This window comes from Callorhinchus milii, unplaced genomic scaffold (genome assembly GCF_018977255.1).
Source record: "Callorhinchus milii isolate IMCB2004 unplaced genomic scaffold, IMCB_Cmil_1.0 Scaffold37, whole genome shotgun sequence".
Classification (NCBI taxonomy): Eukaryota; Metazoa; Chordata; class Chondrichthyes; order Chimaeriformes; family Callorhinchidae; genus Callorhinchus; species Callorhinchus milii.
The window spans coordinates 61897-82542 of NW_024704778.1; the positions used below are offsets into that span (position 1 = coordinate 61897).

Genomic DNA, 20646 nt, shown 5'->3' on the forward strand with positions numbered 1-20646 from the left:
TGTTGTGTGTCCATCACACAGTACTTCAGATGGCTGACCTTTATCTGTTCAATCAGTTGACACGCCAATCTGAGCTGTCAGGGATCCTGAGAAGAACTCAACCCCAGTAGCGACCTTTAAGCAACCCACGGGTTCCCGGTACAGACCCGTCCTCCAGTTGCTGATAATATTTCTTCGGCAGACGACAGATATTGTAAAACGACTGTGCTTTCTTTTTCAAAAGGAAACTTTCTTTTGTTGATGTTGCTGTCCTGGCCCGTCTCTGTCTTCTTGTTAAAAGCAGCCGCTGATTTTCCCCTACACGCAGACAGACAGTAACATGAAAATTAGCCGCACGACAACAAGGGACCTTTACACAGCACCTTTCACGCCAGGAGGACGTTCCAAGGTGTTGGACAGTTAGGGATTTGGACCGGAGCTTGGGCTTGGGATCGGAGGGGGATGGAGGGCAGCGAGGGTGGGGGTAGGAGGGTGACCGAAGGTGCAGTCAAAGAGGAGGGTCTTGAGATAGGTCTTGAAGGAGGGAAGGGAGGGAGTGAGGTGAAGGGACTGTGGGATGGATTTCCGAATAGTGGGGGCAGAGAAGCTGGAGGCCCGACCGTTGATGGTGAAGCAGGCCGGGCGGGTGATGTGGAGCAGGCTGGAGCCCGCTGAGCCGAGGGAGCGAACAGGTTGATCTGGCGTAAGTAGATCGCAGAGGTAGGAAGGAGCTATTTAGTCATTTATTCAATCCACAATTGTTTGTGGGGTCGCTGCTGTGCGCAATTGGCTGCTGCCTTTTGCTCACAAAATATACAGTCAATTTGCTTTACGGTACAATCGGTGAAGGGCTTTGAGACATCTCGAAGACGTGATAAAGCATTATATCAAATGCAAGGGTTATTATTATTCCTATTATTATTACAGAAGAGGTCTCCACCGTGAACCAGTCCGTCCAAAGACAAGCTACTGGCTTGACACATCCAGAGTAAGGGTTTTATCTGGCCCCAATTCTAGGCTTGAGCTGTCAACATGACTTGTTCTTTTATTAGAAAAATCAAGACGTCGAAATGTTTATCAGCAAATGTGGTCGCTTGCTGGGAACGCATTTCAGAACAATTTTCTTTCAAAGCAGATACTTGGCTGCTTTTCACTCCTAACTCCACTGCGGTTGACACTTAGAGGAAGGATTATGTGAAGCAGTAGCTTAAGGGTAGCATGATTGCTACCTAACTGATTAATCCAGGCCCCACGGAAGAAGCGATATCACAGACTTTCGCCCTCATTGTTAACATTTCCAGCTACAACAATATGCAGAGCTGAACTAATAATAATCCTTATGAATAATAATGCTTGTACATGAGATCCAGGACCTTTATTATGCTGTCAAAGTCTCAAAGCACTTCACACGAAGTGACAATTAGCAGATGGACAGAAACACGGATAAAACACATCTTAAAACCTGTCCTAAACAAGAGGTTTAATAGTAATAATCCTCGCATTTGGTACAGCGCCTTAATTATCACGTCTTCGAGACGTCTCAAAGCGCATCACGGAATATACTGTAAAGTGAATCGATTGCGTATTTTGCGGGCGGAATGAAGCGCTTCGAGACGTCTTGGAAGCCGCGATAAGGAGTAACTATCAAATCCAAGGGCTGTTATTATTAGTAGCAGTATTATCATGGAAGGAGGGGGTGGGTGGCCCAGATGAAATGGAGTGGGTGCTGGTGGGGAGGGGGGTGACGAAATCGACCCGCGGGCCACCCTTCGGACCACCCCGGTAGACGACTAAGATTTCGAAGTCACATCGCGGGGCTCGAGCCTACAGCCGTCTGCCAGAGGCGAGAGTGTTACCGACAGCGCCAGGTTGACCTCACTCTGTACGTAACGCCTTCAGGAATGTCTTTGCTAAATCACCGCTACCAAAATAACAGGAGCGCAGGGAAACCGCCAGGGGCAAAGGCTGCTTGATATTCAGCCATCGCTCAGCCCCAGCTTCTGTTCTGCTCGATCTGAACAAGCCTGGGCTGACCTGCCTGTCTGATTCTACCTCTCTGTTATTGATCATCGACTGAAAGCTTCCAGTCAGTGTGAAGCTGCTGTCAGCAAAGCTTACCTCACACCAGCTTCATTCTCCATCTCTCTGATTTGCACGGTGAAAAGATAAGCGAGCCTTAACTTTGGCGTGGGCGGTCAGGTGTGAGAGTTACGGGCAACGTTAAGCGCCTGCTTAAAATATCGAAACAGAGGCACGGGTTCTGTTCTGACTGTTGCGTTTAAATCTGTCGCCGGTGAAGATTTTCTTAGCAAAAATAATATTAGTAATATTAATAATCCTTGCATTTGATGCAGCGCCGTATCACATCGTCTCAAAGCGCTTCGCCGAATATATTGTAGAGTGCGCAGTGACTGTGCATTATGCGGGGCGAAACGTGGCAGGCAGTTGCACGCAGCCAACGTTCCCACACACGGCCGCGGAATTGAGTGACAGATTGGTTCCTGCTTACAGCTCGTTAAACAGCGGGCGGTTATCTTGCGACGAATTCACCAGGAACATTTTATGTTCAAAACACGGGCAGCCGTGTTTTCCGCCTTACGATAATCTCTCCCTGTTCATCTTGCCTTGTTAATTCTGCAACATTCTCACACGACAAATGTATGTCATCAAGTGAACGCTGCGTTAAGGGTTTAAATTGTTTTAAAGGGAAATGTTGACAGAACATTTGTCAAGTGGCACGAGTTGATCTGAGGCATAAGCACACAGTTCGGGGATGATAAACTCGTTATTGCAAGCAGCACGCAACCCGCCCGGCTGTAACCTCTCTGGGGTTTGAGTGCCCTTTAAATCTTTGTGTCCCCCTCCACTACAATGGCGACAATAATAATCCTTACCTTTGATAACAGCGTCTTATCACGTCTTGGAGACGTCTCAAAGCGCTTCACCGGACACGCAGTAAAGTGCAGTGACTGTATTTTGTGGGCGAAACGCGGCAGCCAATTGCGCACAGCAGCGTCCCCGCACAAACGGTTGTGGAGGGAGCGACCAAATTATTATTATTATATTTTGGAAAAGATTATTAACCCCGGAAAGCGATCCGCCAATCAACTTCATAATTACTGCGAGATAAACAGAGGCACGTGTGTGTGTGTGTGTGTGTGTGTGTGTGGAGTAAGATAACTTGCCCAATGTTTCGCCCTGCCCGGGAATCGCACCCAGTTCCTCTCGCTTGTGAAGGGAGCGCTCTGATCACTGCGCTACAGAAAGGCACAGCGGGAGTAATGTTTGTGGGAAACCATACCCAAACACGGGTCCCTTCACCGAAAACCTTTCAACCAGCTTCCATTTTGCTGCAGTGTGAATCGGTTGCCTTCGTAAGTGAGCACAGTGCTCACTGAAAGTCCATTAAGCAGAAGGGAAAATGGTGTGACCACTTCAATAACATCACCTCATCTCTCTCCCTGATAGATTGTGTCGTTCCCGTTATTAGGATGCGCGACTGTGTACAAAGATTTATCTTGCTAATGGGAGAAAGTGGAAAGTAATGAATATTTAGTTACTGCTGGCACTGAAATTTTAAACGACATTATCAATGCTGCAAATGACTTCTGACTTAGCACTCAACACAGAACACAGTGATGCACCACCTGCCGTGGCTTTTAAGTTATTTTGATGTTTTTGTGTCTTCTCCAATTCGTCTTGTGGGGGAGTCAGCAGTCAGTCCCGCGGATCCTTGCTCCAAAAAGAGGGTCCGTTGCTCTTACCCCAACTAGCCCCCACTCCCCCGCTCTTACCCCAACTAGCCCCCACTCCCCCGCTCTTACCCCAACTAGCCCCCACTCCCCTGCTCTTACCCCAACTAGCCCCCACTCCCCTGCTCTTACCCCAACTAGCCCCACTCCCCTGCTCTTAGCCCTGCACATTTTTCCTTGTCAAATACTTATCCAATTCTCTTGACGGTGGCAGAGTCTGACAACAAGCCGGGGGAGAGGGAGAGAGAGGTGACCTTAAGCACAATCAAAAAAGGTCTTTAGCCGGGTGGGTCTTGAAGGTGGGGAGGGATGGAGGGGGAAAGATGGAGGGATTGAGGGAGAGAGTCACAGAGTTTTGGGACGCAGTGACTCTAAAATCTATTTGGCATAAAACAAGCGGAAATACCATAAGTTCCTCCTATATTACTCAATTAAAATCACATTTTTCAGAACCACAGGTAGAAAAAATCTCTGCAATCCATACCCCCTCTGGTGATCTGGATGCTTTCTGCCCTGAACACCACAAGCATTTCATCATTATTTGATAGAGCAATCGAATTTTAGAGTATTATTACAAGACTTTCCTTTCCATCATCTCTCCACACATGGTGGAATGCGATTTGTGGCAGTATTATAGCTTAAGCCTGCAGGATTTAGCAGTAAGGCTGAGAAATGTACCTCTTTGCAAAGCAACCACTTTAAATCTTGGGCATCTTGCTTTGTGAACACTCTGGAAATCACATTTCACATTAAACTTCTTTCAAATGAGTTTCCGTCTCACAATGTGATCATGTAAAGCCTTCATACTTACATTTCGCTAACGAGCACATAAATTTCAGCACGCGTTTTTAAATACCCACCTCGCACCAGACAACTTGCTGCACAAATGCGTAATAAATTAGGAGTGATGATCTTTAAATGGACTATCAGTGCAGACAGATATTTCATTAAATTGCTTGCGTGGTTCAGTGTGACCTCATTATTAAAATCCCGCGCAAGAAGTAAATGTTTTCCTGATGAAATGGTCACGGCTGATTAATTATAAATCCAGATGTGTTGCTCCCATTAAATGTACAGTCGATTCACTTTACAGTATATTCTGTGAAGTGCTTTGAGACATCTCGAAGACATAAGAACATAAGAAATGTTAGTTCCTCGCGCTCACTTGCACACATGTCTCGATCTCCCTATGTACTGTATCCCATCATGTTATTTCCTAAAAGAAAACTATCTAATCTGTGTTTGAAGGAATCAACATTTCCTGCTTCAACCATCTGTCTCCCTAGGGAGCCTGTTCCACAGGTTTATTATTCGCTCACCGACATAGTGTTTCCGTAGATACGTTCTGAATTTACCCCCCCCCCCCCCGTGTCCTCTGGTTTTACTATTCTGGACTAATGAAACAGACGTGATAAGGCGCTATATCAAATGCGAGGATTAGTATTATTATTATTGCACCGATAAAAGTGGGGCTGCTTTTTATATTTTTGCACGTCGAAAGCCTGAGGGGTAGAAGCAGAGCAATTTAACATCATTGTGGAGTCCTGTAGTCTCGCCTCGCGAGCGAGAGGACCGAGGTTTGATTCCCAGCCGGGTCAGGGCGAAACATTGACCAAGTTTCCTTAATCCACACACACACACGCACACACACACACACACACACACACACGCGCGCCTCTGTTTACCTAACAGTAAACGGGAACGCTTTGTCAATTGGCAGATTGGTTTTCCTAGGAGGTAATATTCCCTCCCAAAGAAATAAGTAAATAGGACAGATGGAAAAATACTAAGTTGGACGGCCGATTCTGTGTGGGGTGATTCAGAATCCGGTAATCTGCGATAATTCACATCGAACCGGTTACGAAACCACATGTTTCATCTCATCGCGTTGAACATCGCCGGGGAGAATCCACGTTAAGTAACCTGCCGTAAAATTAGCACCAGCCGCTGCAGAATCAACAAACAAATAAATAAAACAGAACACGACCACAGCTTTCCGCGCAGTGTTATTGGCGCAGTGACGGGCTGGGCAAAGCTCTACGCTCGCCTCTCGCACTTGTTTCACCAGCTATTGATTAGAGAGGCGCATAAACATTTCACTTATGATAGAAAGTCGTTGATTCAACCCAGGGAAAAAATATTCCGTCATAAAAACATTTATACCTCAGCGGCGTTGCATTTTAAACTGATGGAAGGAACTCAAAAGAGTTCACGATCCAACCTCACAAACAGCCATCAGCCCACTCAGCAATCGACAATTTGTTTTTCAGTCCGGCTAATGGAACGCTAATGGTGCTGACGTAATCACTGTGAGGTAAGCTTTTAAGGGAGAATGCGTGCATATGTTTTAGCCCCGCATTTAATATTTTAATCAAGTCTGGAGGACAGCACATGTAGAGCACGTTTCTTTATGGAGACGGTTGAAGCTGGAGATGTTGGATTCCTTCAAACGCAGAAAAGGTCCTTTTCTTTTAGGATATAACATGATAGGATATAGTGCATTGGGAGTTTGGGACATAGCGTGCAAGTGACCGCCAGGAAGGTGGAAGGAGAACTAGATAGACTTTGGTCTTTTTCTTACCTAGTATTTCTTATGTTCTTATAGGAACAAGTAAGGCACGGTTGGGTTCTCATGACTCTTTGTTGGGAAATCTCCCGATGACATTCGCTGTTGAGATTATATAATAATCCTAAACATTTGATACAGCGCCTTATCATGTCTTCGAGATGTCTCAAAGCGCTTCACAGGATATACTGTCAACTGCAGTGACTGTACATTTTGTGGGCGAAATGCGGCAGCCAATTGCGCACCGCGACGTCCATCCAACAAACAGTCGTGGATTGAGTGACCAACTGATTAGGATTATTCTTTTGGAGAATTCTCTTCGCTTTCAATTAGCAGGATATCGACCTTTTAATTAGCAAAAAGCTCAGAGGTAGTGTTATCCCAGCACAATACATTACAAGATAACATTTACACATCGCCTTTCACGTCGGGAGGACGTCCCAAGGCGCTGGACAGGTCAGTCAGGGATTTGGACCCGAGCAGAGGGGTTGGGAACAGGAGGGGTGGAGGGCAGGGAGGGTAAGGGTAGGAGGGTGACCAAAGGCACGGACGAAGAGAAGGGTCTTGAGACGGGTCTAGAAGGAGGCAAGGGAGGGAGCGAGGCAGGAAGGCTGCCGATGGTAGAGTGGGCCCCATTAAGCAAAGATGAATGAGTTCAGGTATAATGGATATATTGCTATGCTGCTTATTGGGCTAAGGAATGTGTGGAGCGTAAAAAGAGCGTAAAAAGAAAGATGCAATATATATAGGAGCCCCTGGCATAGTCATTCACTTACATTGTGCACAGTTACAGGACAGAAATAAATTGGTGATGTACCTCCTCCTATAAGAATGTAATAGTTTAACTTTACGCTCATCCATCACACAGATGTTTTAAGCCTCTGTGCCACTGATTCCCAGACATGAACTGCTGGAATATTGTCGTTTGCTTAATGATAATAATAATAATAATAATAATTCTTGCCTTATCCCAGGCAAGGACACAGCCTTATCACGTCTTCGAGACGCCTCAAAACGCTTCACAGAATAAACCGAAGTGAATTGTGCATTTTGTGCGGTAAACTTTTAATTTTACCTAAATAAATTGTTTCTTCATCGTAAACAGCGAGTGAGACTTTAACCGTAAATCTAACACGATGATCCTGGCTACTACCCATCTTCCAGTCTTTTATATTCCAGTTACACGATCGAGCTGGTTCTTAAATGAGTTTCAGCGTTCTGGCCTTTCGCAGTTCTAGCCTTTGGATTGCCTTCTGTGTCAAGAAATCATTTCTCTTCATCCTAAAATTGCTGGACCTGTCCTTAATAAAATAATAAGAATTTGGTGACTCAATGCACGACCATTTGTGGGACGCTGCTGTGCGCAATTGGCGACTGCGTTGGGAGCACAAATCGTACAGTACAGTATATTCACTTTACAGTGTATTCTGAGAAGCGCTTTGAGACGTCTAGAAGACGTGATAAGGTGCTGTCTCAAATGCAAGGATTATTATTATTAATTTAATACAGACGCTCTTTAATTTTTTCCTCTAAGTATTCTAATTATTGAGCTGGGGCCAAAGGGTCTGCGGTAACCACGTTCGGCTCACTTGTCTTTCTTGAATGTAGGAGCCACATTTGCTGTTTCTGATCCGTTGGAACCTCATCACTGACTCCCTCCTTTAAAGTGTCTGTCAGTGCTTCACAAATCTCCTGCCTTGTCTCTTCAAATACCCTTGGGTACAGTTCATCTGTCCCGGGATTTATTCTACAGCCCCTTAAGCCTATATAGAGCCTTAACCGCACTCACGTCATAAGTCCTGACAGATACCGTATTTCAGATGGCATGCTTTGACTGTCCTCCCCGGGGGAAAAAAAACCCTCCTGGAAGTGGTTATTTATTATGTTTTGTAGCTCCTGTTCGCCCCTTGTTCCACTCACTTTAGGTCCCTTAAAGATTTATGTGGAGTCCTGCAGCTTAATGTTTGGAGTGCTCACCTCGCAAGTGAGGGTTCGATTCCCGGGCAGGCAGGGTGAAATGTTAGGCAAGTTTCCTTACTCCACACACACACACACACACACACACACGAGCCTATTTACCAGTACGAAGTAGGATCCCAGTTGTTAGTCGATTGGCAGATCGCTTTTCCAGGGGTAATAATCCCTTCAAAAAAAAATCATCAATAAATAATTTGTTCACCATCCTGGGAATCAAACCCAGGCCCTCTCGCTTGCGAGGCGAGCGCTCTCACCACTAAGCTACAGGACTCGACTAAGCTGGGTTTTAAGGATCTGACTTGTAAAATGTAAATGACTGCTCGGAATCAGAAAAATAATGGTATCTTGGTGCGCAACGGTGTTCGTGCCTAAATAAAGTCCAAAAAGAAATGGGTTCATAAATTGGGCAAGTCTTGAGAAATCGTTCCTTTGTCCCTTTTCAATTCTTTGCCTCTATTTCTCAAGGAGATTATAGTGCAGCATCCTGGCTGCCTTTGTTCGTTGTCGATGACCATCTTGCAGTAATTTACATATAAATGATCTGCTCCCAACTACTCACCACAAACAGAATTAGGCGCTTTATTCATTTGCTGCTGTAATTCTCTGATTACCGCTGCAATCGTAATGCCAATCCACATTTTGTTACGTGGAATCCTGCAGCTCAGTGGTTAGAGCGCTCGCCCCGCAAGCGAGAGGACCTGGGTTTGATTCCTGGGTGGGCAGGGCGAAACCTTAGGCAAGTGGCCTTACTCCGCACACACACTCACACCTCTGTTTACCTTGCAATAAACAGGAACCCGGTTGTTAGTCGATTGGCAGATTGCTTTTCCGGTAATTCCTTCAAAATAATAATAATTTTGTCACTAAATCATGACAGTTTGTGGGACACTGCTGGGCGCAATTGGCTGCCGCGCGGCTGTAGATAGAGCTGTAGCTAATAATAATCCTTGCATTTGATCTGGCGCCTGATCACGTCTTCGAGACATCTCAAAGCGCTTCACAGCATATACTGTAAAGCGGAGTGACTGTATATTTTGTGGGCAACTTGCGGCAGCCAATGGCGCACAGCAGTGTCCCCACAAACGGTGGAGGATTGAAGCGACCAAATTATTATTATTATTATTTTTTTTGGGTGGGGGGGGATTATTGGATTATTGTCATGGTTAGATTATTGCTGGCACTGCTGGGCGGCAAGGAAGACAGTCTGAGTGGATTTGCCCGGTGAAGCATCATAGCTTCTCCAGCTTGGCTGCTGTGTGTACATCTTGCTATAGCGAGCAGTTGCCCACGCCTGGCAGCTCTGCAGCGTCCACCGCACTCGAGCGTCCGTGGGAGACATCATGTTGTCAAGAAACCGTACAGCTGTGTCCCACAGTGGTCACACTGGTGCCAACGTGGATTTGGGCTTTAACTAGCGGAGCAGCTGGCCCAGAGCTTCCATTTGCTGTGCTTTATTTACACTGGGCATGTTGTTTGATTGCCTGCCTGCTGCACAGTGCGATCAAGTCTCGGGGTTTAATGAGCAGCCCTGTTTAAATAACTGAGGCCTGAAATTTCTCTTCATCGTCATCATCATCATAATAATAATAATAATCCTTGCATTTGATACAGCGACTTATCAGGTCTTCGAAAAGTCTCAAAGCACTACCCATAATATGCGGTAAAGTGAATCCGCTGTGTTTTCTGTGGGGCAATAGTAGCTTTCAAGAGGTACTTTAAGAAGGAAACATGTGCAGGGCCGTGGGCTACGAGCGGGGGAGTGGGACTAGTTGGGGTAAGAGCGGGGGAGTGGGGCCAGTTGGTAGCTCTTTCAGAAGAGCTGGCACAGACATGCTAGGCCGAATGGCCTCCTTCTGTGCTGTAAGATGGTATGACTGTATGATTCACCCCCTCGCTGGCGCCCGTGTCATTTGCCCATGTGGCTTGATGTCAGCCCTGCCCGGTGACTGACTGGAAGCTACCGCTGGGAGCCGAACAGTGCTGGGAAGTGTACGGTGTTCCATTACACACTCAAGCTGCCAGGCGCACCTCTGTCGTGGCAAGACGTTGCATTAAACCCCGAAGCGCGTGTAAGGTGATCTAGTCTTCCAGACACTTACTTCATTACGTACATCGGAAACTCGATTGCCATCCGTTTCTCTCCCCTGTTAGTGCGAATTAAGTTGATTCTCCGAAGAATCGGGAGGTCAGGCATTGTCAGCCGGGGCTAATTTCTTGTAACACTCGCGTTTGATTCACAAGCAGTTCAGAGTGTTAATACAGAGTGGCAGATGTTGCTGTGGTTTAAAGTGATTTGCTGTGGCAGCTCAGTGTACAGTTTCTCCATGCCTTGAATAATAATAATAATCCTTGCATTTGATATCGCGCCTCATCGTGTCTTCGAGACGTCCCAAAGCGGAATTGACTGTCAAGTGAATTGGCTGTGTATTTTGTGGGTGAAACGCAGCAGCCAATTGCGCCCGGCAGTGTCCCACAAACACTGCCAACGAGCCGGTATACAGCCACGAAGGGCCGAATGGCCTCCCTCTGTGCTGTAAGATTCCATAAAGTCACAGCCCCATGTGCAGAGGAAGCCAGACGGGGCAGGAATGACTTATAAGCGGCATTTTATAAAGTGGCGTGTAAGCCAAGCAGAGGGTTTATATTTCCAAGCCATGTAGCCAAGCCCTTGCCTCTCTGATACCCTATAACCTCCGATACAAATGGTGCATTGTTGTGACATAGTATTGTTCACCCTTCGGGCGCCCATTAATTCTACAGCTGCTTGTGTTTTGCAAAGAACAGAACAGACTGTTGCAGCCAGCTGCCTAACATGTATGAGTATCTCCTGCACACATACAATGGAGCAGTTGCATAGAGACATACAGAAGAGTGTCTTCCGATGGGAAGAATTGTCAAGTGAATCCTGAGGTGATAACATGGAACCTACTTCGCTGTGACACGCATCAGTCTGCTCCGAGCATCGGAGTCATTGAAATTGCAACGCAGGTGGCCACTTAGCTCATTGAATACCCGCCTGCTGTTATCTACTCTTATTCCATTCTCTCACTCTGCTCTCCCCACCCTCCCTGCCTTGGGACATCCTCCCGACGTGAAAGACGGGCGCTGTGTAAATGTCCTGCGTTGTTGTTGTTCTCGCGTCCGTGCTGGAGCTCTCCCCATCACTCTTCCCCCATCGTGCCTGTGGTGCTGCTCGCTCCTGCGCTGAAGCTCCCCCATTCTGTCCCTGTCATCTTCCGCTTTAACGCCTGGGGAGCCAAACCCCCTAACTAACGGGGTGGGTGGTCCTATCTGGACAAGCAATGGGAAAGCTTGGCCAGACAGCCCTCTCTCTCTCTCTCTCTCTCACAATACCCTAGCTATGTGTGATTGTAGCTGGTTAAACTCCAGCATTTACCCCAACACACACTCTGGGCTCCCCCAAGCCTTGGCTCTCGCCCAACCTGCGCCTAATACTCTCCGGAATTAAGTAAGAGGGGTGGGGGGGTGGGTGGGGGGGAGCGTCCCTCCAGGGAGAGCAAGAGAGAGAGCGCATTCCATTCCGACAACCTATCTCTGGGATTTCCATGTGATGTGCGGCATTCTCAGTTGGGTTTGGAGACTCTTGAGCGCGGTGATGGACGTGTCAGACACTCGGCTGACCCCCAGTGAACAGCACGGCGTCTGTGCTGATGTTCGGTCCCCCACTTGGCTACCTACAGTATCGAGCCTGTTATCCACAATACTTAGGACCCCGTCCCATTGCAGATACGGAAACAGGGCAGACATTCCCAATCCCATGGAAGGAAAGAGCACGTTTTGAAGGGAGGAGAGTGTCCTCCGGGACAGCAGGAGGTTAAATAAACAGTCTCCTACCTGCATTCCACAAATCCCGCGTCCCAGAAACAGCACAAGAAGCACGGTGAAATGTTTTCATTACCTACTCAAGCCTTGTCACACAGTTTAAAGGCGCAGCCCCTGGGAGCAGTAGAAATCAGAGTGAGCATATATTTATTTAACTAAAGAATTACCCGGCGTCATTCTCTTTGCTACAGTAAAAGGCCACCTGTAGCCCTCGAGGGAGCGAGCCAGTCAGCACAATTAAAACAACCAGTTAGCCTGAGGGATGATTGGGGCCGACACAGACTCAAACTCAAGTCCACCACGTCTCCTGAGGAATGTTTTAGGAAATCCGAAGTTACAATCTTCGTGCAAAATCCGATAACTGGGCTAAGTTACTGACATGTTACAACTGAAAACGGCTGAGGATTTATATAAGTGTTGGGACGCGCTTGCATTGGTGTTTTTACTGATAATATTGATAATAATCCTTGCCTTTGAGACGTCTCAAAGCACTTCACAGGATGCGCTGTAAAGTGAACTGATTAAACAACTGTAAAGCAGTAAATAGGAACCAAGTTGTCAGTCGATTGGCGGATCGCTTTAACGTGGGGTAATAATCCTTTCAAAAAATAATAATGATTTGGTCGCTCAATCCACGACTGTTTGTGGGACATTGCTGTGCACAATTGGTTGCCGGGTTTCGCCCACAAAATGCGCAGTCACTACACTTGACAGTATATCCCGTGAGGCGCTTTGAGATGTCTCGAAGACGTGACAAGGCGCTGTATCAAGGATTAGGTAAGGATTGTTATTACATGGTGTGGACAGACTAACATGAAAGGCAATAGCCAGTGCATCAATTCAGTCTGGCAGATCGCAATTATAGCATGCGACAGTAAATTTACTTTGAGTGCATTTATTAACAGAATATGAGCTTCTCTCATTTATACTGAATCTACAGTCATTACTTTCCTCATCATTCCACACACCCGCGGCGGCCCATGTGGAACAAAGAATTCGATGACTGGAACGTATCCAAGGGTTCACAAGAAACAAGTTGTGTTCTCTCTCGTCGCTTGTTGCGTGTTTGTTGTCGGCAGGGGGTTGAAAACGTGGAACTGCTCACAGGGCGACCAGTTTTGCTTTTTGGATTAATTTCTCGCCAAATCTTAAACAACGCCCAACAACAACAAAAAATTCCATTTGTATGGCACTCATCACGTCAGGAGGACGTCCCAAGGCTCTGAAAGCTAAAGGCTTGACTCCAACCTTGGGGTTAAAAGTAAACCCCTCCGACTTTTCAAGTTCTTTGTTGTATGTGATTTAAACCTTCTCGGTCCTAAATCATTATACTGAGGTCTCATTAGTCCGTCCGGGTAAAAGTCCAGGTGGAGGTTAATAGACCATAATAATAATAATAGTAAAAATAATAATAATAATGATCCTTCCATTTGATATAGCGCCTTATCACGCGTTTCGTCCACAAATATATACAGTCAGTTCACTTTAGAGTATATTCTGTGAAGCGCTTTGAGACGCCCCGAGGACGTGATCAGGCGCTGTATCAAAATGCAAGGATTATTTTTATGATTCTCAGGTCGTTGAGATGTCTCAAAGCTCTTCGCAGGATACACTGTCAATCGACTAACAACCAGTTACTGCGAGGTAAACAAGAGCGTTGACTGTATCTGCGCACTCCATGGATCTCAGTTCATTTAGCATCTTGTCAAGCCTATTAATGTTCGGTGTTGATGATATTCATGGAAGTGCCTGCAGACTGTTCCTCTGCTCTCTCAAGCACATTAGGCAGAACTTTTGGAAGAGGCGTTGGAAGCAACAAATGGCCCCTTCTCGCTTGTGATTAATTACTCAGGACTTTGGTTCTTAAAGATAAATTGTTCAATAAGAAAAATCCTCAGCGTTCAGCATCTTTCGGTGAATGTTACAGCGTGAGGCGAAGGATTCCTCCGCCCACTGCCCGTTCAGCTATTTAATTTGGTTTGATCGGATGTGCCTGCTGACCCCCAAGGCAGTCAGACCGACCATCGCGCCCAAATTGTTCAGATTGCTTTCTGCCCAAAGTGAAAACTTGGCTCCTCCACATCGAGATTCTTACCTTCCGCAGAAAAATGCTGAATTTCAATTTGAAACTAAAGCAGTTCTTTTTTAAAAAAAAGAAAAAGTGTTCAAATGTCAGGCGATTTTCAGCCGAGGGCAGGCACATCCTTGTGCTCACACCCTGTGACCTGAGGGAGATGTCAGCCCAATTAAACTAAATAATTACTATTTATTTATCTCCCCTTTGTGAAGCTGCAAAGCCTGTACATTGATTCCCACATCTAACAATTTCCAGAGATTAGTATATCGCTCCCTCTCTCTCGCTCGCTCTCCCTTACTTTGAGGAGCAAAGGGAGCAAACACAGCATTCATTGAAAATACAGCACAAGGAGGCCATTCTAATCAAGATTATTCTGTTGCTGCCTTTCACTTTGATAATAATAATCCTTGCCTTTGATGCAGCAGCGCCTTATCACGTCGGGAGAACTTTCCAAAGCGCTGGACAAACAGGGTGACCGAAGGCACAGTCAAAGAGGTCTTGATGGCCGCAATACACTGTAAAATGTAGTGACTGTGGGCGAAACGTAGCAGTCAAGAAGGTCGAGAGAGTTCACAACTAGTCATTTTTCTCCTCTCAAATACGGTGGATGTTCACGAAACCAAAAGAGATTGGATAATACACCTTTCTCTCAACAACAAACTGCGTCTGCCACCCGTCTGCCCACTCTGCAAGGTGATTTACGACAGCCTGGGGTTCCCTGCTTGCTTCCTCACAGTTTGCTCTGCCATCCATCAAGCTTAAACCTTATTCCTCCCTTTCCGATTTACCAACCATTAATAGAAATGGGAAACACACAGCTTTCTTTCTGCAGCACCACAAAAAAATACCCTGGGGAGTGGAGACGGCAGTTTGTAGGGAGTTAAAATATTTAAACTATTGCCTTTGTTGGCTTAACAGAGTCATGAATCTTACAGCACAGAAGGAGGCCATTCGCCCATCGTGCCTGTGCTGGCTACTAACTAGTCCCCACTCCCCTCGCTCTTACCCCATCTTGTCCCACTCCCCCGCTCTTACCCCAAGTTGTCCCACTCCCCCGCTCTTACCCCAAGTTGTCCCACTCCCCCGCTCTTACCCCAAGTTGTCCCACTCCCCGCTCTTACCCCAACTAGTCCCACTCCCCCGCTCTTACCCCAACTAGTCCCACCCCCCCGCTCTTATCCCATCTAGTCCCACTCCCCCGCTCTTACCCCAACTAGTCCTCGTCCCACTCCCCCGCTCTTACCCAATAGCTCTTTTTAAGTCCCTATCCAATTCCCTTTTGAAATCTACCAGCAAATCTGCTTCCACCACCTTTTCAGGCTGTGCATTCCAGACCTGGAATGTTTCCCCGTCTCCCCTCTGGTTCTTTTGCCAATTATTCTTTATTCTTTTTAGGTCTACAAAATAAGCGTATTGAGCTCATTTGATCAATACCCCTCGTTCAAAGAGCTGACAAACAAATTGATATTTGGTTAAAGCTCCCTGCACACTCAACCAGTTTAGTGATTGAGCGTGCTGCAGTTCAGCTTAGATGTGGGTTTGCTTGAAAGAGCACGAGTCAAGAAAAAAATAGGCGTATTATTACTGTATTAAATTTACCGTCAAGCTCAGTCAAGCAGCAGCAACAGCAACAACTTGAGTTTATATTATACAATAATAACAATAATCCTGGCATTTGATATCGCGCCTTCGAGACTTCTCAAAGCGCTTCACAGAACATATTGTAAAGTGAATTGACTGTACATTTTGTGGGTGAAACGCGGCAGCTATTTGCGCACAGCAGCGTCCCCACAAACAGTCGTGGATTGAGTGACCAAATTATTATTATCTGGAAAAGCGATCCGCCAATCAACTGAATACCGGGTTCCTACTTACTGATAGGCAAACAGAGGCGTGTGTGTGTGTGTGTGTGTGTTTGGAGTAAGGAAACTTGCCTTATATTTTGCCCTGACCCTGCCCAGGATATATAGAAGTTCCTTGTCTGAATAGGATCACAGGAGTGTGGGCATCAGGCAAAAGCGGAGTCCAAACAGCACTATGGTCTGGTTGGGCCAAATGACCTGTCTGTCTGCTGTACAGTCTATCATCCTATGTCTGGTCATCTGCAGGCCCTTCGGAAGAAATCAGAGCTTTGGGTGAATTTTGCAGCAAACGTGCATTGGTCGTGGAGAATAGAGGCCAAACGTGTTAGACGCGATTGATTTTACAGACAGGGCAGTGCCAAGTCATCCTGAATTTGATACCCGAGTTAAATCCCGAGTCGGGAATTCTCCGGATAAGCAGACACACATCAGGCTGAAGCTGAAGGGAACCTTTTGTAAAAATTGAGGAGTGGTATGGACGGGATCGTCTTTTCCACTGCACTACAATAATTCCTTAAAAAAAAATCATAATAAATTGGTTATTTCAATCCACGACTGCTTGTGGGCCACTGCTGCGTGCAGTTGGCTGCCGGTTTCGCCCACAAAATGCACAGCATATTCAGTGAAGCGCTTTGAGACGTCTCGAAGACGTGATCAGGCGCTGCATCAAATAGCGTACGAGATGACAGCGCGTGCCCACTGAAAGCCACAGAACTGGCTACGATGTGCGAGCGCGCTAGTTATCCCACTCCAATCCGGTCAACCGCACAACAGCAGACAAAAGGCTTAGAATAGCAAGTTTGCCCTATTTTGTCAACTCGATTTAACTGGGAGACAAAAGAAACGTACATTATTGATTTCATGTAAATTGGGCCAATGTGACTTATTACCCAGTAAATAGAGTAGGGAATAAATGGTGGAATATAAATGAATGCTAAACAGTATTAAACAGCTCCACGGCTGTACACTTTGTCTCAGTTTGATTCTGGAGTGAGTCTCAAGTAATGAGTCTAAGTCTTGCTCCATCAGACCAAGCTGTTGCTCAGCAACGGGTTCCCCCCACTGAGATAGACAGTACCTGGTGCCTAACCCATCCCTGTAGCTCAGAGGATTTATTTTGTGTTTTAAGAACGTTTCGCCCACATAATATACAGTCAATCCACTTTACCGTCTATTCTGTGAAGCCCTTTGAGACGTCTCGAAGACGTGATAAGGCGCTACATCAAACGCAAGGATTATTATAATGCCATTTATTCGCCCAGCAGCAACGGGAATCTTCTAAATATAGTGAGAGACAAATCGGAGAGATTATTTTGTGAGAATTACCCTCTCCATCAGAGAAAAAACTGGCCTTTACTTCTTTTAATCTCCCTCTCTCCCCCCCCCCCCCCCCCCCCGCGCCCCCCTGCACCACCGTCGATTTCATTCGAGAAAAGAAAGAACTTGCACCTTGCTAGCGTCCTATCGAGTTGACGTGTCTGAAAAGTGCTTCACAGGATATATTGTAAAGTGTAGAGACTGTGTATTTTGTGGGCGAAGAGCAGCAGCCAATCTTCTGATTCACGGCGCTACAAACTGAGCCAAGCTGATGGCCAAGCAGTAGAATGTACTTTTCAGGGTGCTGTGACTTTAAACTCGCTAACCTTACGCTTCGGTGTGGAACGACAGATCAAGTGTAGTACAGCGAGAGACAGACAATCATCTTTGTGCTTTGTTGCTGATGGCAGATTAACCTTCAGTTGAAGGCCTGTGGTACTGCCGGTAGCTCAGTAACGACCAGCTGAGACCTACACATTCACTCCCTTTTCACTCTGTGCATCTCCTGCTCTCATTTGGGTCCCCAAACTCTACCTTCTGAGTTCTTAAATCCAGGCTTCATTGGGGAGTCCTGTAGCTCAGTGGTTAGAGCCCTCGCCTCGCAAGCGAGAGAACCTGGGTTGGATTCTCGGGCGGGCAGGACGAAACCTTGGCAAGTTTTCTTACTCCACACACGCACACGCACGCCTCTGGTTACCTGGCAGTAAGTAGGAAAGCGGTTGTTAGTCGATTGGCGTATCGCTTTTCCGGGGGTAATAATCCCTAATTATGAATTTAATTTGGTCACTCAATCCACGACTGTTTGTGGGGACACTGCTGTGCGCAATTGGCTGCCGGGTTTCGCCCACAAAATATACAGGCACTACACTTTACAGCGTATCCCGTGAAGCGCTTTGAGACAATAACAACAACAATAACTTGCACTTACATCGCACCCTCCACCCAGGGTAGCTTCTCAGAGACGTCACAAAGACGTGATAAGGCGCTGTAACAAATGGAAGGATTATGATTATTATTATTATTATTATTATTATTATTATTATATTATTATTATGCCCTTGGGTGTCAGACAGTCACGAATGATGTCAGCTCCTCACAAACAATGCATGAATACACATTAAAAAGCCTTTACAATGATATGGTTGGCCCATAAGCAAGCAAAACACTTGGAGAGTATATAAATGAATGAGAGATTCAGGGGGTTTATCGACGGCATATCCCAAAGTTGTAGCATCATCAGGACCCGATCCCATTACACAGCACAGCACTAGTGTAATTACGTTTACGCTTCCTAAATCTGCTGAGCTGAACGTACGTCTATTTTCAAGCACGTATGTTATGTCGCGGCACATCTTAAAGCCCCCACAACCACAAATGACATTTCCCCCAGCGCCTGCCTTTCACGTCGGGAGGACGTCCCAAGGCGCTGGACAGCCAGGGATTTGGACCCGAGCTGAACAGGGGGTTGGCATCAGGGCGTGGGGAGGAGGGTGACCGAAGGCGTGGTCGAAAGAGGAGGGTCTTGAAGGAGGCGAGGAAGGGAGAGGGAGCGAGCAGCAGGGACTGTGGGATGGACTGTGGGTGGGGGGTGGGGGGGTAGAGAGGCTGAAGGCTTCTGACCAAGACTGCAAGTCTGAGCCAGGCCAACACACAAATCTCACACGTTCCTCAATCCAGTTTGTCGCCAAATTCCCTCCTGATGTTACTGGCACAGTAGCCTCCGGCTGCTCGCTGGGTGAAAACGCGGACTGACTGGCTAGTTGTCAGATGGGTTGAGATTTTATGGATTCCCAGTATCCCCTCACATATATCCTCACAATACAGGATCCTACTGTAAACGGTCCAGTTATTTGCACCCTTTGGGATCATGAATATCTTTCCCCGAGCTTCTGTTTCTTCAGTAAACCAACCTACGCCGAACAGTTTGGCTCAAACAGGCCTTTTTGTGAGTTCACTAAAGGCAGCACAAGGTTTCTTAATGGGCTCCGAGACTCTCGGCTCTGCTCTGCCAATATTGGATTGTGCGCGAGCCAAGGTCGAGGGATCAGTGAGCATCTTTGACGCTGAAAGAGAGAGAGAGAGAGAGAGAGAGAGATGGACACTTAACCCTGACTGGCATCTTCCCTCGGTTGAGCGTGTGGCAAATCGCTTTGCAGATGTTGCAAAGCAATCCATCATGGTGCTCTGTGCGGAGTGCACAGTCAGCAGCGCAGACCAGTTCCCCACAACACCTGCCTCACTCTAGCTCTCGGCCCGAAGTCTCCACAGATTAAACATTGCTCCTCTTTAGCAAGTGTGCGAAATGCAGACCAGTCGTTGTGGGGTCCCTGTAGCTCAGGGGTTAGAGCTCTCGCCTCACGAGCCAGAGGACCCGGGCTCGATTCCCGGCCGGGCAGGGTCAGGGTGAGACGTTGGGCAAGTGTCCTTACTCCTACCCCCCCCCACACCACACCACACACACACACACACACACACACACAGACGCACACACACGCCTCTATTTACCTAGCAGTAAATAGGAACCCGGTTGTTAGTCCAATGGTGGATCACTTTAGTGTGGTCACTCAATCCATGACTGTTTGTGGGGACGTCGCTGGGCGCAATCGGCTGCCGTGTTTCGCCCACAAAACACACAGTCACTACACTTTACAGTGTGTCCCATGAAAGCGCTTTGAGTCGTCTCGAAGACGTGACAAGGCGCTGTATGAACTGCAAGAATTATTATTTGTTTAGTATTGCGTTTCCAGACCTAAAGCGCTATTTTGCTTTCACTATTTCATGAAGTACGACAGATCCCGAATTCGGATTGTCAAAGGTGAACTTGAACTTACGACTTGACACTGCATTTAAGATCGTCATTCGGGCGGTGTCCTGGCCGTGTCTTACTCTAACCCTGTCAGCTTCTCAGCGATGTTAGCACTAGACTTGCCAGACACTCAGCTTCGCAAGAGCTCCGAGAGGGAGGCTGACGGTGGGAATGAACGCTGTCTGGTGCTGACAAATTGACAGCTACACGTCACGTGGTGGTCTGGGGAAAGTGCAGCAGATAACGTGCTTCAGGATGTAATGAGCTTCTGGGAGGGATTGACGGCCAAGTGTGCGAGACCTCTGCTTTGACCTGAGCTTTGGCAAGCTGTGTGTGGGTTTAGCTGGATAGACTCCAGCAGTTACCCCAACGCACACTCTGGGCTCCCCCCCACCCCCACAAGCCTTGGCTCGCGCCCAACCGGCACCTAAGACTCTCCGGAATTGGATAATCAGGACCCATCCCTC

At 46.9% G+C, this 20646-nt stretch overlaps 1 protein-coding gene across 2 annotated transcripts in view; it reads right to left on the minus strand.

Moving 5' to 3' along the window:
- Window positions 1–20646, minus strand: part of LOC103190588 (leucine-rich repeat transmembrane protein FLRT1) — a 46801-nt gene that overhangs the window by 13280 nt on the left and 12875 nt on the right. The window contains exon 2 of one of the 2 annotated variants that reach the window (XM_007911426.2): window positions 147–297. The gene's annotated coding sequence lies outside the window, so the exon portion shown is untranslated. The other variant, XM_007911427.2, reaches the window with a different exon arrangement.